The sequence below is a fragment of the Pelobates fuscus genome, chromosome 13 (genome assembly GCF_036172605.1).
Source record: "Pelobates fuscus isolate aPelFus1 chromosome 13, aPelFus1.pri, whole genome shotgun sequence".
In the NCBI taxonomy this organism is placed as follows: Eukaryota; Metazoa; Chordata; class Amphibia; order Anura; family Pelobatidae; genus Pelobates; species Pelobates fuscus.
The window spans coordinates 97541094-97554441 of record NC_086329.1 but is presented as its reverse complement, the minus strand read 5'-3'; the positions used below and the strand labels follow the sequence as shown (position 1 = coordinate 97554441).

General features: G+C 42.3%; 1 pseudogene; it reads left to right on the top strand.

The window, feature by feature from the left end:
• Window positions 1-13348, top strand: part of LOC134583073 (NACHT, LRR and PYD domains-containing protein 12-like) — a 63546-nt pseudogene that overhangs the window by 39791 nt on the left and 10407 nt on the right.

Below are 13348 nucleotides of genomic sequence, written 5' to 3'. Positions count from 1 at the left end.
ACTTTAAATTTTTACGCTGTGCCCATGTCCCATTTTAGAGTATTTTACCAGGCTATATAATCCAAATACCCCATAAAGCCATACCATTTCTTAAAGAAGACATCCCAGGGTATTTCAAAAGGCATATTTTGAACCTTAGCGTGGGATCATTTTTCCGCTAGCTTGTACCAGGTGTAGTGGTAATGAGCGTTATTAAATGTATTTTTTTACTTTTTAAAACTTTTTTTACTTTTTAAAACTATTTTTTAAACTTTTGTTTTGCTTATTCATTTTTTTAAAGTTTCCTAAACTTTCGTAAAACTTTTTTTTACAGATTTAACATTTTTCTAAGCTTTTTCTTTTACCGTTAACCCCTAACTAGCAGTAAGCAGCACTAACAGTAAATTCCCCATTTTCCCATAACTCCCACCCACCCCAGCTAGCAAAATATTGAATTATACAATATTTAAATTAGTTAATTAAATTAATTTACCCCCTGAGGGTTAAAAAATAAATAAAAGTTAATCGTCAGGGGTTAAAAAAAAATTAGATCACAGTATAATACTGTGATCTGTATTTTGATCACTGTAGGCAGTGATAGACTGGCAGGCAAGGGGTTAATTTTTATTTGGACTGGGTAAAGGGTTTATTTTTTTTTATTTTTTTACTTAAACGTTATTAAAACTTTTTTTTTTACTTAATTTTTTAACTTTTTAAAGCTTATTTTAAAACTTTTTTTAACGTTAACCCCTAGTTAGCCTAACACTAAATCCCCCAATTCCCCACTAACTTCCACCCTCCCCAGCTAGCTAAATTTATAATTTTAAAATATTTAAATTAATTAATAAAATAAATTTAACCCCTGAGGGTTAAAAAAAAAATCAGATCATATTAAAATGTAATCCCTGCCAATTGATCACTGTAGTCAGTGATCAATTGGCAGGGAAGGGGTTAATTTTTTATTAATATGGGTAAAGGGGGGGTGGGATTTTAATTTAACTTTTTTTTTTAACAGCAGGGGGCAGGATCACTGAAGATCCGTCTCCCTGCACTTCACACTGAACCCGGAAGTGCATGGAGGCGGAGGTGAGTATAGAGAGCACATGTGCCCGCTCTGGCATGCTGTCAGAGCGGGCACATGTACTCTGACAGCCCGATCCGGTGCTCCCGGTCTGCCTCTAATGCAGAGGCAGACCGGAGCACCATTAACCCCACGATCGCCGCGATTGCGGCGATCTGGGGTTAATTTTACCGCGTGACGGACGAGGTCCGTCACCCGTCGTTAAGGGCATCCCCAGGATGACGGACCTCGTCCGTCACCCGTCGTGAAGGGGTTAAATGAAAGCCCTGTTTCCCCTGAATAAAATGATATATAATAAGGGGGGGTGCATTTAATATGAAAGAGGTGAATTACGGTTGGACAGACATATAGCGCAAATGCCAGGTTTTGTTTACGTTTTGTTTCGTTCACAACTTGTTGTCAGGGTACCTGAGGTCTCTACCTTTGAGAAGGGTAGAGACTTAGTTGTTTATCCATCTAGACGGGCCATTTCTCCCGTTCCTCGCACTCCATCCAGTCGTTCAAACGCTGGCCGCAAGGGATCCGCTTCCTTTTCTAACATGACGCTCGATACGTGACGTCTTGACGCTATCCCGAGCGACCTGTCACTCTATTGGCTTTGTCTAATCAGCACTCATCGGAGGCGTGTCTACTCTCCGGACTCAGGGTATTTAAGCTTGCTTCTCTCTTCAGCTCATTGCCCTGTCGTGGTTCTAGCTTGTCTAGTCACTCAGTGCTCTTGTATTCTAGTATTCTCTTTGGTTCTGACCCGGCTTGTTGTACTATTCTGCTTATCTCTGTTATCCCTCTGACCCGGCTTGTCTCTCGCTTACCTGTCTTCTCGTTCCCTCGACCTCGGCTTGTCTCTGACCATTCTCTATTATTCTCTGTACGTTAGTCCGGCCATTCTAAGGCCCGGTATACGTACCTTTCTACTGTTTGTACTCTGCGTGTTGGATCCCTGTCCCGATCCTGACATTACGACAGGGCCAATGGATCCTGCAGGTACAAACAGTCAGCTTGGTTCTTCCGACCCCAGGTTTGATGCCATGGAACACAGGATGGATCAGATGGCCCTAGCACTACAGGCGCTATTGTCTCGTGCTAGTAACCCACCAGAGGAGACACGTACTCCTTCGATCTCTCCTGTAAGTTCAGGTCTAGAAGTAGCTACTGTAGGTGCTTCTTCTCGTATTACTCCACCAGTACGTTATGGCGGTTCTCCTGAGAAGTCGTGGCTTTTTGAACCAGATCAGTATCCATTTCGAATTACAACCCCGCTCCTATCCTACAGATAGAGCGAAGGTTGGATTTATTGTTACGTTACTCATTGAGAAGGCTCTGAGATGGGCTAATCCTTTGTGGGAGAATGATAACCCGTTAGTCTATAACTATAATGCTTTTGTAGCTGCTTTTAAAAGAACTTTTGATCCCCCTGGTAGGAAGGTCAATGCAGCTAGATTACTGTTGCGCCTTAGACAGGAAAATCGAACACTTGTGGATTATGCACTAGAGTTCAGATCCTTGGCGGCAGAAGTTAAGTGGAACGAACAGGCTTATATAGATGTATTTTTAAATGGGTTATCAGATGTAATCCTTGACGAGGTCGCTACTAGAGAGCTCCCTGAGAATTTGGAAGATTTAATTTCTTTTATCTCTCGCATTGATGAACGCTTAAGAGAGAGGCAGAACACTCGAGATAGGACTCGTAGACCCTCCTTTAAACTAGCTCCTGCATTTCAAAATTCTGAGATCGAAACCTCACGTTTTCCAGAGCCTATGCAGATAGGTAATACTCACCTCACAGAGGAGGAGAGACAGTACAGGAGAAGGGAGGGTTTATGTATGTACTGTGGAGTCAGAGGTCATTTACGCCTAAATTGTCCCAATCGTTCGGGAAACGCTCGCACCTAAGTTTCTCTAGAGGACAGGCCTTGGGTGTATCTATTTTGTCCTCTGTTCACAATTATAAAGATCACAGGCTTCTGTTACCCGTTTCTTTGACTTGGGAGAAGGGAGTAGTAAAAACCATGGCTTTGATCGATTCTGGAGCCGCTGAGAGCTTTATCGACCAAGTTTTTGTTAACAAGCATACTATCCCATCCCAGTTAAGGGAGACACCTCTGGCCGTTGAGGCCATAGATGGTAGACCTTTACTTGAGCCTGTTATTTTCCGTGAGACCATACCTGTTAATTTAACTGTTGGTATCTTGCATGAGGAAGACCTACCCCTGTTGATCATTTCCTCTCCTTCTATTCCCATAGTCCTGGGTTACTCCTGGTTAAAGAGACATAACCCTATCATTAATTGGGAGTTAGGGGAGATAGTTTCATGGGGCCAGGAGTGTCAAGAGAAATGTTTGCGGAAGGTCTCGCCTCTTTGCCTAGCTAACACGTCGGCTAACTCCTCTAATCCTACAGAGACACAAATACCGCCTCAGTACCTGGATTTAAAGGCAGTATTTGATAAAAAGAGAGCCGATACCTTACCTCCACACAGATCCTTTGATTGCAAGATTAACCTACTCCCTGGTACTTTGCCTCCCAGGGGTCATGTATACCCATTATCTACTAAAGAGAATTCAGTTCTAGAGGAGTATATTCACGAGAATTTAGACAAAGGATTCATTAGGAGATCCTCCTCCCCTGCCGGGGCTGGATTTTTTTTTGTTAAAAAGAAGGATGGTACACTGAGGCCTTGTATTGATTATCGAGGTTTGAACAAGATAACCATTAGGAATGCTTATCCCATTCCTTTGATTACCGAACTCTTTGATCGTTTGAAGGGTTCTAACATTTTCACCAAGTTAGATCTCAGAGGGGCATATAACTTGGTGAGAGTCCAGCAGGGACACGAGTGGATGACGGCGTTCAATACTCGATACGGCCACTATGAATATACAGTAATGCCTTTTGGGTTATGTAATGCACCGGCTGTATTCCAGGATCTGATAAATGAGGTTCTTAGGGAATTTCAGCATGAGTGTGTCATTGTATACCTAGATGATATACTCATACATTCTAGAGAGATTGAGATTCACCACGAACAAGTCAGAAGGGTTTTGCACAAACTTCTTCAACATGGGCTGTACTGCAAATTGGAGAAATGTAGTTTCGATCAATCCCAAGTAAACTTCCTCGGTTATGTGATCTCTGGGGAGGGATTTAAGATGGACCCGGATAAACTCCAGTCCATTCTAGATTGGCCTCTGCCCAAGGGTCTTAAGGCCGTTCAGAGATTTATTGGGTTCTCCAATTATTATAGGCGCTTTATTAAGGGATATTCTTCTATTATTGCGCCCATCACCAATATGACCAAACAGGGGGCTGATACTAAGAATTGGTCTACGGAAGCTCTCCTTGCTTTCAAAACTCTCAAGGAGCTTTTTGCTTCCGCCCCAATTTTAGTTCACCCTAATACCACTCTTCCTTTCCTACTGGAGGTAGACGCCTCGGAGACTGGCATAGGTGCTATCCTATCCCAAAGGTTAGGTGTGGATAAACCGTTACATCCATGTGGATTTTTTTCTAAAAAATTGTCTGGTACTGAGAGCAGATATGACATTGGTGACAGAGAACTACTAGCTGTTATCAAGGCTTTAAAAGAATGGAGACATTTATTGGAGGGGACATTACATCCTGTTACTATTTTAACGGATCACAAGAACTTGTCCTATATTGGAGAGGCCAAGCGATTGTCTTCCAGGCAAGCTCGTTGGTCGTTATTCCTCACCCATTTCAATTATGTCCTTACTTATAGGCCTGGTTCGAAGAATTCTAAAGCCGATGCTCTATCTCGCCAATATGAACCTTTGGCTTCTTCTGAACCGGTTCTGTCCTCTATTGTACCCCAATGCAATATTATTGCTAACACAAGTCTCAAAATCCATTCTCCGTTGCTTGCCCAGATCCTGAACTTACAACATCTGGCACCTGGACAGACTCCTGAGGGAAGAAAATTTGTTCCTCCTGAACTCCAACTGGAACTCTTACAGTGTTTCCACGAAAGCAAGGTGGCTGTTCATCCTGGCATTCGCAAGACTTATTCCCTGATCTCCAAGGATTTCTGGTGGCCTTCCTTGCGAAAGGATATTAAGGAGTTCGTCGGAGCTTGTGAGACTTGTACCAGGACTAAACAGCCTCACGCATCCCCTTGTGGTTTGTTGCTCCCCTTGGACATTCCTGAGAAACCATGGTCCTGTTTGGCCATGGACTTTATTGTGGATTTACCTGCTTCCAAGAGACAGACTGTTATTCTCACGGTGGTTGATAGATTCACTAAGATGGCTCATTTTGTGCCGTTGCCTAAACTTCCCACGTCTCCTGAATTGGCGGAGATTTTTGCGAGAGAAGTTTTTCGCTTACATGGGATACCTTCTGAAATCGTTTCTGATAGAGGCTCTCAATTTGTCTCACGATTCTGGAGATCCTTCTGTTCTCAATTAGGTATCAAATTGAACTTTTCCTCTGCATATCACCCTCAGTCTAACGGAGCCGCGGAGCGTACTAATCAAAAGATTGAACAATATCTGCGCTGCTTTGTTTCCGAACACCAGGATGATTGGGTCGGTTTGATTCCTTGGGCAGAGTTCGCACACAATAATCTCGTTTGTGATTCTACTCGTTCTAGCCCCTTCTTCATGAACTATGGCTTTCATCCTTCCATTTTTCCTTCGGTCTCTCCTTCCCAGGGAGTACCGTCGGTTGATGATCATGTCGCCAATCTGAAGAAGTTGTGGGATCAGACTCGTCAAATTCTCCTGCATAACTCTATGTTGTTCAAAAAACACGCTGATAAACACAGAAGGGCGGCACCAGTTTTTGTTCCTGGGGATAGAGTATGGCTGAGTACTAAGAACATTCGTTTAAAAGTTCCCTCTATGAAATTTGCGCCTCGGTACATAGGTCCTTACAGGGTTTTGTCTCGTATCAACCCGGTTGCGTATCGCCTAGCCCTGCCATCGGCCTTACGTATTCCCAACTCCTTTCATGTGTCTTTGCTGAAACCACTGATTTGCAACAGATTTTCCTCTAAGGTTTCCTCACCTCGTTCTGTTCAGGTGGATGGTCAGGAGGAGTACGAGGTCAACTCCATTATCAATTCCCGATTCTCCCGGGGAGGATTACAGTATCTGGTCAACTGGAAGGGATATGGTCCTGAGGAGAGGAGCTGGGTACCTCAGGAGGACGTTCATGCTCCTCGTCTCCGCAGGGCGTTTCACTCCCGCTTTCCTTCTCGTCCCGGTTCCTTCCGCCCGGTGGGCGTATCTGAGAGGGGGGGTACTGTCAGGGTACCTGAGGTCTCTGCCTTTGAGAAGGGTAGAGACTTAGTTGTTTATCCATCTAGACGGGCCATTTCTCCCGTTCCTCGCACTCCATCCAGTCATTCAAACGCTGGCAGCAAGGGATCCGCTTCCTTTTCTAACATGACGCTCGATACGTGACGTCTTGACGCTATCCCGAGCGACCTGTCACTCTATTGGCTTTGTCTAATCAGCACTCATCGGAGGCGTGTCTACTCTCCGGACTCAGGGTATTTAAGCTTGCTTCTCTCTTCAGCTCATTGCCCTGTCGTGGTTCTAGCTTGTCTAGTCACTCAGTGCTCTTGTATTCTAGTATTCTCTTTGGTTCTGACCCGGCTTGTTGTACTATTCTGCTTATCTCTGTTATCCCTCTGACCCGGCTTGTCTCTCGCTTACCTGTCTTCTCGTTCCCTCGACCTCGGCTTGTCTCTGACCATTCTCTATTATTCTCTGTACGTTAGTCCGGCCATTCTAAGGCCCGGTATACGTACCTTTCTACTGTTTGTACTCTGCGTGTTGGATCCCTGTCCCGATCCTGACACTTGTACATTTGGCTGCGGTGTTAAGGGGTTAAAAAACCAAAATGTGCATTGTTACACATGCCTCACTAACACTGATCTATGTTAAACGATCTCTCGGCAACAGCTGTTGGGGCATTGCCAGATTATTTGTTCTGTTTATCCTATGCACCAAAAATAAAGAATTTAAAAAAAAAAAAAAAAAAAAAACTTTATTACACAAAACAAAACAAAACACACAAAAAAAAGGAAGGGTAAGATCGTGCTTCACCAAGATGGCGTCCATGTGCAGCAATCCAGGCTACACAAATATGAGTGTAGTTTGAAAAAGACAGATATCGCCATCTGGTGGTTAAAAGGAATTTTATAAATAAGCTCCTGCTAATATATTATATTATTATTATTATTGTCATTTATATAGCTCCAACAGAGTCCGTAGCGCTTTACAATATTATTAGAGGGGGGATTTAACTGTAAATAGGACAATTACAAGAAAACTTACAGAAACGATGGGTTGAAGAGTGCCCTGCTCAAACGAGCTTACAGTCTATAGGAGGTGGGGTATAAAACACATTAGGACAGGAAATTGCCGTCAGATTAGGTGGGATGAAGCAGACCTGGAAGAGAGAGTAGAGTGCTGCCCTTTAGGAGAGATCAAGAGACAGGTAAGTGAGGTAGAGGTTAGTCTGGGAGCCCGTAGGCTTTCCTAAAGAATTGAGTTTTAAGGCACTTCTTAAATGATTGAAGACTAGGGGAGAGTCTGATGGCGGTAGGCAGGCTATTCCATAGGAAGGGAGCCACCCGCAAGAAGTCGGCCGTATGGGTGCGAGCAGCGGACAGAAGAGAGACAATAGAATTACAATAGAGAGACAATAGTTACAATAGAGCATGGACAAGCTCTTTAGTAGCATCTTGTGTAAGAAAGGGGCGGATGCGGGTGATGTTTTTGAGGTGGAATTGGCATGATTTGACAACAGACCGGATGTGAGGCTCAAAGGTGAGGCCAGAATCAAAAGTAACACCAAGACAATGTGCTTGTAAGGATGGGCTGATATGGATACCACAAATCTGAAGGGAGAGTGAGAGAGGAGGATTAATATTAGAAGTTCTGTTTTGGAAAGATTGAGTTTCAGAAAGCAGGAGGACATCCAATCAGAGATAGAAGAAAGGCAAGAGGTGGCACGTTGCAGGACATCTGGGGAGAGGTCCGGGGAGGAGAGATATGTCTGGGTGTAATCAGCGTACTGGTGGTATTGGAATCCGAAAGAGGTAATAAGTTTGCCAAGAGAGGCAGTGTAAAGAGAAAATAGAAGGGGACCAAGGACAGAGCCTTGGGGGACTCCAACTGAGACAGAACGAATGGTGGAGGTATCATTAGAAAAGGAGACACTGAATGAGCGTTGGGAGAGATAAGAGGAAATCCACGAGTCACAGAAACCGAGTGATTGAAGAGTTTGGAGAAGGAGAACATGATCAACAGTGTCAAAAGCAGCGGAGAGGTCAAGAAGAATTAGTATGGAGTAGTGACCTTTGGATTTAGCTGTGATAATGTCGTTAGTGACTTTGATAAGGGCAGTCTCAGTAGAGTGGAGGGGGCGGAAGCCGGACTGAAGAGGGTCAAGGAGAGAGTTGGAGTTGAATAAGCAGGCCAGACGGGTGAAGACTAGTCTTTCAAGAAGCTTTGAGGAAAAAGGTAACAGGGATATAGGACGATAGTTAGAAGGCGTGGATGGGTCGAGACATGGTTTCTTTAAGATGGGTACTACAGTAGCATGTAAAAGGACAGCAGGAACAGTACCAGAAGAAAGAGAGCAGTTGAAGATGTGTGTTAAGGAGGGCACAAGACAAGAGAAGAGAGATTTGATAAGGTGAGACGGGACAGGATCAAGCGGGCAAGTGGTGGGGCGAGAGGAAAGGAGAAGCACAGCCACCTCTTGTTCAGTAGCCTGGGAGAAGGTCGGAAGGGTTGGAGAGGCATGAACCAGGTGAGGTTGAGAAAGTGAGGGGCAAGGTGGTGAGAATTCTTTCCTTAGCTGTTCAATCTTGTCAGTAAAGTAGCATGCAAAACTATCGGCTGTAAGGTTAGTTTGGGGGGTGGCCGCAGCAGGGCGAAGAAGAGAGTTAAAGGTATCAAAGAGCCGCCTGGGATTGCGAGAGCATGAGCGAATAAGAGAAGAAAAGTATGACTGTTTGGCAAAGGCAAGGGCTGTGCTGTATGAGCGCAATATGAATTTGTAGTGTAGAATATACTAGCAGAATGGTGAATAGCGCCAGCTAGTGAAGTAAAAGAAAATTAAAAAGAAAATTACAATAACTTAAAAACTAAAAACAAAAATCTGAATGTATAAAGCATGATAGACTCACGTAAAATACCAAATATAATTAAAATAAGTGCATTAAATTAGTAAAGTGTTAAATATGATAGGGGAATAAACGGAACACATGAATTAAAAGAACATATATTAATTCTCCCTTTATTTAATAACCCAGTCACTGTTTCATTTCTTATAAATCTGTTAAATTCAGAAAAGTAAATAATAGAGTAAAATGGGCAAAAAATTCTGAAATATGCAGTTTGATTATTCATTGCACAAGTTGTTAACTTCTCTTGGATATACCGAGCTAGAAAGTGAGGAAAGGTATGTTTGTACTGGCGTCTAATACTTTTGGATGATGTTTCAAGAAATAGTAAATTGTAATAACAACTGTGTCATAAGAGTTACCCCATAGTTTTTGAAAACCAAAAGGATGTTATTAGAATGTTATTAAGCACGGTCTTGTGATCACCTGCTGCCCTCTTTTGCGCAGAACGCAAACATATTTGGTGAAATAACAATTCTCTAAGCAGTAATTTGGAATTATAAGAAAAATTGTATAGTTTCTAAAACTGTTCCTTGTTTTGTACATTGTCCAGACATCCAGGCCCTGCATAGGCAAAATCTCCTGGAGAAAACACAGCAGCTGGTAGAGCATCAAGCCCCAGGATCTTCTCACCCACAGCAAAAATTCCAAATTTCAGATCGCTATTTGGATGTGATTGTGGTGTCTACAAAACAGTTCAGAACACGCAACCAACATGAAGTTATTGACACTGGAGGAGTGCATGAGCATTACTTGCAAGCAACCCATATAAAGTTGGAGCGGATTTCCCCAAACAAGCTTTTCCGTTGGTGCCACCGATCATCATGTTTGCCACACTCAGTTCTAATTAGTGGCGTACCTGGTGTGGGAAAAACTACCCTAATGCAGAAGTTTGTTTTTGACTGGGTAAGGGGGGAGCTCTATCAGAGGTTTTCTTTTGTCTTCTTCTTTAAATTTCGTTTTCTTAATGACTTGAAAGAGTTGAGCTTGGAGGATTTAATCCTGACAGAATATCCATATCTACAGACCAAGCTTAAAACAATCTTGAGTGACCCTGCAAATTTACTTTTTATCTTTGATGGTCTTGATGAAAGTGTCCAACAAATGGATTTCAGATCCGAACGCCTGTGCACCAGTCCACAAATTCAGGAAAGTCTAAGCGTTCTTGTAGTAAGTTTAGTGAAACAGTCTCTTCTCAAGGGCTGCTATGTCTTAATAACAAGTCGACCAACAGAACTGGCTTTGATCGAGACCAAAAACTTCCAACGAGTGTCTGAAATCATGGGCTTTTTCCCAAAAGAAAGAAAGTTATATTTTGACAAATTTTTATTGATGAAAAAAAGTCAGAAATGGCTTTTAATTATGTGAGGGAAAATGGTATTCTCTATACTTTCTGCTACATCCCATCATATTGCTGGATACTTTGCACAGTACTGTCAACCTGTTTCAAAGAAACTCAAGAGAAGTGTTTTGACATGTTACCAAAAACAGTAACACAACTCTTTGTGACTTTTATTGCAAATATATTAACTAATCACAGCAAAAATGCCAGCCCGCCACGAGCGCTGTTGACGTCCCTTGGATGGATGGCTGAATACGGAGTGATGGAACGCGTTCTAGGATTTGAAGCCCGTAATTTGGAGACATTCGGTGTAAACTATTCCTCACAACGTTTGTCGAGTTTTATGGTTGAGTCAGGTCAAGCCCCCAATGTGACTGTTTCCTTTTTCCATCTCACTTTTCAGGAGTTTTTGGCTGCCTTAGTTCATTACCTTGACTATTCTCATGAGAAGTTGCAGGAATCTATAGATAAAGCCAGGCATTTCCAAGATGGCCGTGGTGAAATGTTCCTTCGTTTTCTCTGTGGACTCTCTGATAGTAACACCCGTGCAGTCTTACGACAACACTTAGGAGATTTCTCCCCTAAGACGTCAGTGGATGTCATCAATTGGCTCAGTAACACTTTTAGTATGAATGTGAGACAAGATAGAGAAAGTGATGACAAAAGAAAGATCCTGAATATGTTTGCCAGTCTTTTTGAGTCCCGCAACCGGGCATTAGTGTCCCACTGTCTTGGAGCAAACAAAACATTGCAGTTCTCTGAATTTCACCTGGCGCCACTGGATTGCACTGTGCTGGCATTTATTCTAGAATGTTGCCGGGATCCAGAACTTGTTGACCTGGACTCTTGTTTTATTCAGACTGAGGGCTTGGAGAGACTTTATACCATCCTACATAATGTCATGGAGCTCAGGTACGAGTCAACATCAACCCTAGTTCAATAATATTTAGATTTTTGTAATGGCAGATAAACTTTTTTAAATTGTTTATTTTTAATATATTTTTATATATAATGTAACAAACATTTTATGGGCCAGTGGTTAAATTATTATAACAATTTTTTTTTATACACGACAGTAAGATGGACTGTAAGAAATATTTTAGAATTAAAAATAATTTATTGTTAAAATAAAAAAATGGAAATGTATGCATTGTGTAATTTTGTTTTATCAGCAAATTATTTTTGTTTCCCCTGATTCTATTGCTTATTCTCTGCAGACTCGACAACAATGACCTAAAAGATACAGACGTGAAGTTTATTTACCGGATATTAACTAATCCTGCTTGTAAAATGCAGAACCTGAGGTGAATCTTTCCCTTTAAAATATGATAAACGATCAGCCTTTAAGGCATGGGTGTCCAACCTTTTGGCTTCCCTGGGCCGCATTGAATGCAGAGAAATTGCCTTGGGCCGCACATAAAATCTATAACATAAATTATATAATAAAACTCCAAAAGCCCTTTTCTTAAATTTGTTTAGTAGACACCTACCTTATTTTATATCCTTATGTGGGATTGCCATATTTAAGGATACCAACTTAGGATACTAACATATATATGTATATACATATGCACAGATAATCACAGTCACAGACCTATACACACAATTACAAATACACACACACACAATCACAGACATACACATATATAGTCATAGAGCGATACACAGTCACATACATACACACACATAATCACAGATGTACACACATACAGACATACACACAATCACAGACCCACACACACATACAAACAAAGCCCTTTACACACAATCACATACACACACACACTCACTGATTTATACACACAATCACAGACCCACACATGCACATATAATCACAGACCTATAAACACACACAATTAAAGACCTAAACACAGTCACACACACACCCTTATACACACAAACATATGCACACACAATCAGACCCATACACACAATCACATACATACAAAAACATAATCACAGACATACACAGACAACCACAGACTCAAACACATACTTGAAGAACAAAAGAAAAGGTAAGGGCTGCGCCACAGGTAAACACTAATAGTACAACTTATTTGGCACAAAAGAGGAAATAGATCTGGTGCAAAAATCTCACAAAGAAAGTTTTTATAATCCAAAGATGAAAAAGTCAGTGCTTGATAGGATGTACTGTCCTCAATTCAGCTTGACCAAAGATAATATGGAATACAAAAGACAGGGATAGGTGATAGTGTAGCTAGTTGAGTACAGGCTCTAATATAAGGAAAAGGTAACGATGGGACACTCACATTTGGAAGAGCTATAGCCAGCTCTAGCAGTATAGGCATACAGCCAGTGGTGTATCTTGGTTTTGTGCTGCCCTAGGCAGGACAAAACTCAGCCACCCCGCGCGCGCGCGCCACCCCCACCCAACCCTTCCCCCCCTTCCCCCCCTGCCCCGCCTTCTAAATACACACACATTCACTGACAGATACGCATACACTAGCTAACAGACACACACAGTCGGACACACACAGTCGGACACACACACACACACACACTAACAAACACACACAGTCGGACACACACACACACTAACAGACACACACAGTGAGACACACACACTAACAAACACACACAGTCGGACACACACACTAACAAACACACACAGTCGGACACACACACACTAACAAACACACACACACAGTCAGACACACACACTAACAAACACACACAGTTGGACACACACACTAACAGACACACACAGTGAGACACACACACTAACAAACACACACAGTCTGACACACACTAACAAACACACACA